Below are 5405 nucleotides of genomic sequence, written 5' to 3' on the forward strand. Positions count from 1 at the left end.
AATAAGTGGAATTGCAGAAGGTGTAACCGTTGGTGCATTAACATCATAATGGAAGCATCACAATGATGGAAGCATCACAATGATGAAAGCATCATAATGATGAAAACACCATAATGATGAAACATCATAATGATGTTTCTTTGGTGGAATTGTTTTTCATTTCCCCTAACAACCGGAATTGTTTTTCAACATAACACCATCATCTGTAGGTCGAATCACAAAGTTGTCTTCATGAAAGTTGTTCGTTAATTCCTTAACTACAACATATCCAAATTGGAGAGCCATCGGAGCAGTACAACTCCAGAAATCCAGGTATGATGAGTGACTGTTTATCATTTGTCTGTCAACCCGTCAGATTTGTTGTGAGCTTTGAAACTCTATTTTCTCTTGCTCAGATCAGCATGCTTTCTTCATTGAAGTTGTTCCTCAGCTTGTGAACTACAACATATCCAAATTTGAGATCCCTCGGAGCTGTATAACTCAAGAAACTCAGGTATGATGAATGACTGGTTATTATTTTTCTGTCAACCCGTCAGATTTGTTGTGAGCTTCAAAACTCCATTTTCTCTTGTTCAGATCGGTATGCTTTCTTCATTGAAGTTGTTCCTCAGCTTGTGAACTACAACATATCCAAATTTGAGATCCCTCGGAGCTGTATAACTCAAGCAACTCAGGTATGATGAATGACTGGTTATTATTTTTCTGTCAACCCGTCAGATTTGTTGTGAGCTTCGAAACTCCATTTTCTCTTGTTCAGATCGGTATGCTTTCTTCATTGAAGTTGTTCCTCAGCTTGTGAACTACAACATATCCAAATTTGAGATCCCTCGGAGCTGTATAACTCAAGAAATTCAGGTATGATGAATGACTGGTTATTATTTGTCTGTCAACCCGTCAGATTTGTTGTGAGCTTCGAAACTCCATTTTCTCTTGTTCAGATCGGTATGCTTTCTTCATTGAAGTTGTTCCTCATCGACTCTTTCATAACATATCAAAAATTCAGGATGAACTAACGGTTAAATATTTCCAGATCTTCGAAACATCACAACAGCTTCGAAATCTGCAAGAAGCCGACTATCATGTTTGGAGCTTCAACACTTTAATTTCCGTCGCTCAAACAGAAATGGTTCCTTCTTGAAAGTTGTTCATATGCTCAAGAACTATAGGGTGTCCAAAATTCAGCTCCATTGGAGAAGAGCAGAGGTTGCAGAAATTTGATAGATGAAAGGAGGCGGAAGAGGGAGAGAGAGAAAAAGTCTCTTGGGTTGGATTTCTATTTTGGGGCAGATTCCAATTTTTGTAGCACCTTCATTATTGATGAATTGCTTGTACCTTTGTCCATTATGAAATTTGGGACTTTGGCTTGTTGTTGGATCTATTATAATATGTTTGGGAACATATATAAGTGAATAAATAAGAAGGAAAATTTTGGGCCCTTGTGGGTGTAAAACAAAAAATGTTTATGTTTACCCAAGTGTTTTTGTACAAGTTCAAGGGCATCTTGGGTTTTGTGAACAAAATTTGTTTATTTGGAGCAAGGTTTTGTGTTGAAGCTTTGTAGGTGAAGCTTTGGTGTTGAAGCTTTGTGGGTGAAGCTTTGGAGGTGAAGCTTTTCGGGTGAAGCTTGTTGGGTGAAGCTTTTTAGGTGAAGCTTTGTGGGTGAAGCTTTTTAGGTGAAGCTTTTCGGGTGAAGCTTTTTGGGTGAAGCTTCTTAGGTGAAGCTTTTCGGGTGAAGCTTTTTGGGTGAAGCTTTTTTAGGTGAAGCTTTGATGGTGAAGCTTTTTGGGTGAAGCTTTTTAGGTGAAGCTTTTTGGGTGAAGCTTTTTAGGTGAAGCTTTGATGGTGAAGCTTTTTGGGTGAAGCTTTTTCGGTGAAGCTTTGTGGGTGAAGCTTTGGAGGTGAAGCTTTTCGGGTGAAGCTTTTTGGAGGTGAAGTTTTTTTTTTGGGTGAAGCTTTTTTAGGTGAAGCTTTTTGGGTGAAACTTTTTGGATGAAGCTTTTTGGGTGAAGTTTTGGAGGTGAAGCTTTTCGCTTTTGGATGAAGCTGTTTTTTTTTTTTTTTTTTTTTTTTTTGGCGCTTGACACGGTCTTCATTTGCTTGTTTTGTAGTGACTGTGGAAGACAGATTGCTTTCTGATTGAGAAGGGTTCCGGCATCGCTTTGCACCATCTTCATGTGGGTAATATAGGAACTTCCTTATGTTTTGATCATGCATGTAGTGATAGAATTTGTTTCTTCTTATTGTAGATGTCAGAGCCTGGAAGTTCTAGTGATGAGGGTTCTTCTAGCTTTAGCTCTAAGTCTGAGTCTGCAATGTCGGAGTCTTCAGGGTCTTTGTTAGAGTCCTGTACTAGAGAAACATTGGATGATCTTCCCAACCGTCGAACTTTAGCTATTGCTAGTTCTTCCTCCATGGCGTTGGGTGAGGGGGTTTCTCCTGATATGTCTTTGCCTCGGCGGATGCATGGTTATAAGCCTGCGCCATCACCTCAGAGTAAGTCTTCCAAGTATTGGCATTGATCATGTATTTAAAGAAACAATCACGTAGGCCTGCCGTGAAGGCTTTGAGGGCAGTCTTGTCGTCTGCCTCGGCACACCGGGAGTATTCATGGCTAAAGCGGCCAGCATACATACGTAATGACTCGTCTGGCTTCTGGCGGATAGTGTACAGGTCATCTGCAGAGTGCAAGCGATCGGTTTGGAAAATGTGTTGGGAAACAAATAGTTTCCTCAATTCCTCAAATGAGTCTACCGTCTCAGGTGTAAGACGACAATACCAATTTAGAGCTCCGTCAGAGAGGGTGGAGGGGAAGAGAAGACATCGCTCTTCGTCGGTGTGCATCCAGTATGCCATGGTGGACTCAAAGAGGTTAAGGTGCTCAATTGGGTCCTCTTTTCCAGTATAAAGTTGCAAGCCAAGCTTCTGCTTTGTCTTTGCTTGAAGGGGGGTGTTGAGGATCCTCCTTGTAAGAGGGCCAGGCCTGGGTTGGTTCCAGTCAGGTATTTCAGCCTGACGTTCAGCCTTCAACTTGTTTACTTCCTCAAGAAGTTGTAGGACAAGGGGGTCCTGAGCGGAGTTATGTGCCACTGGAGCTTTCTTTCGTAAATCTCCATCTCCTCTTGGAATTAGGAAGGTTTGATCAAGGGCATGTGATTTTTCCCTGGACTCGCTGTACTGGCTTCCAGGGTATGTCTGTCGGAACACCTCTGAGTCCCCTGTACCCTCATGTCTCTCTAGGACTTGTTGCACCTTCCCCAAGTTGGTGGCCGGCTCGGGCCGTGGCAGGGGACCGAGTCTCTCAGAAATCCTTGGGTCATTGATCTTTGAGCTTATATGGATGGAATTCTCTCGACGTTGCTTCAGGAAATCCCGACAATCGCGAAAGACGGCTTTCGATCCTTCTGCCCCTTCAGCAAAGAGGTGTCTCCCTCCGCTTCTCATGGTTCGGGTCGAAGCAACTGGGTTAAGAGAAGCCTCATGTTGATTATCAAATCGAGGGGTAATTTGTTCCCTATCAGGGATATCTATGTCGAATGCATGTGACCCTCCATGTTGGAGGGCACCCAGTTGATGGTTGACTTCCACGGGGGCAACAAGCTCGCGTGTCTGAGCTTGCCTAGCTTCGTGGAGTGTCTCGAAGAGCTTCTCATATTGCTCCTGGAGGACCTCATTCCTCATTGCTATCTTGTTGTTCTGAGCTTCCAACTCATCGACTTTAGCTTGAAGAAGAACTCGTTTTCCTTCCTTCTTTCGTTGTTTCGCACTATGTGCAAGGGGGGTGTCATTCTGTGTGCTGTGGCTTCCTTCGCTTCCCATGCTGGAGAGGGATGCCTGATCAAAAGAAAGTGTACGAATGATAGAAACCAGCTTGACACAGCTGAAGAGAGTAGGAATAAGTGTCGTTTCCCACAGACGGCGCCAAATGTTGATGCACAAAATCAGCGAAAACTTTGGTACAACAGAAAGTGTCAGGTTTTGTGACCTTCGCTTGGTTGCTTCGGTCACTAGTGAGGATAAGTACGTAAATGAATAGAGACAGAGAAGCAAACACAGGATGTACGTGGTTCACCTAGATTGGCTACGTCCACGGAGTAGAGGAGTTCTTATTAGTAGTGAAGGGCTTACACAAGTACAAAGGATCAAGCTCTCAATTTAGTGAGTTCTTGTGAATGATTTAACACAAAATGGCATTAGGCCATATTGTGGGGGAATGACCCCTATTTATAGAAAAACTTGTAGCTTTGTCACATTGACATGTGTCATGTTATGATTGGTTCTTGATGTCGACACGTGCTGCGCTCTGATTGGCTTCTAATCTTGACACGTGTCGAGTAGTGATTGGCCTCCTGGTCGGAGGGGAACTCTTCTGGGTCCTTGACAGTATAGCGTTGGCCGGTGCTCGGTAGTTTCGGGATTGGTCAAGTATGGTACAAACAAACATCAATTTTCAAGATTTGGTATCGGGACAACCTAATTTCAGTTCTTTTCTTGTGAAAAATGGTTTTAAGATTGACATAACTTTTTATTTTGGTTTTTGGCATTGAAAATCGATAGAAGTGGTTTATAAGTATGTCCACCATCAATCATTTTGGTCATTCCGTAAAATCTCCGTTAAATTGAGAGTAGTTTTGTCCCATAATCCCATAATCCCTCCACTTGCTTTTCATTTAGCCGATCGATTTTAATGTTAGGTACCAACATGAAGAGTTATATCAATTTCAGATATCATTTTAACTAAAAAGTCATTTTGCTTTCTTATTAAATGCAACAAAGGTACATCCTAATATTTTATTGAAGGTTGGGATCTCTTAGTGTATTATTTTACGTGTTATGAGAAATGTGGACGACATAATTAATAGGTCTTACTCCTAAGAAACAAATGAAATTTACGTGTTATAATTTAGTGAAGTGGTAACATTACATAAATGTGTTATGATTAAACAAAAAGTTGCTTCATATAAATAAGGATATTAGAGCATATCCAAAAGAAATGTCAAAATCCTAGATGGAATGTCATTGTGTATATTTGATATCAAAAGTCTTTTTAACTGAAATGTTATTTGCTGATTGGATTTGAAGACTTTGTGGTTTGGAGTCAAATTTGACATTAATGTCAAATTTATTTTTGATTCATTATAATAGTGAGTCCCTTGTTCCACTAACATTTTAACCAATAAAAATTTTGTTTCAACATTTTTTTAATAATTACAATCATTTAAAGTTCTGTTTAAATAATAAAATAACATTTCACAATTCGGTAGGAAAACTGTAAAATTTGGCATAAGACTTCAGATTGTCGTATCAACCATTAATTGTAATTTGACTCTTATAATTTGATATTTCCTTTAAAGATGATCTGTTTAAATAATAAATTGTAATTTATTATAAAGCTACTCCACTTGCGA

The 5405-nt window shown here is 40.4% G+C and overlaps 1 long non-coding RNA gene across 1 annotated transcript; it reads left to right on the forward strand.

Moving 5' to 3' along the window:
• LOC139197128 (uncharacterized) lies at nt 1-1435 on the forward strand. The gene is made up of 5 exons (XR_011582255.1): nt 1-312; nt 396-493; nt 577-674; nt 758-855; nt 1031-1435. It is a non-coding gene; the product is annotated as an uncharacterized lncRNA (long non-coding RNA).
• The last annotated feature ends 3970 nt before the right edge of the window (nt 1436-5405 follow it).

This window comes from Malus domestica, chromosome 06, assembly GCF_042453785.1.
Source record: "Malus domestica chromosome 06, GDT2T_hap1".
NCBI lineage: Eukaryota > Viridiplantae > Streptophyta > Magnoliopsida > Rosales > Rosaceae > Malus > Malus domestica.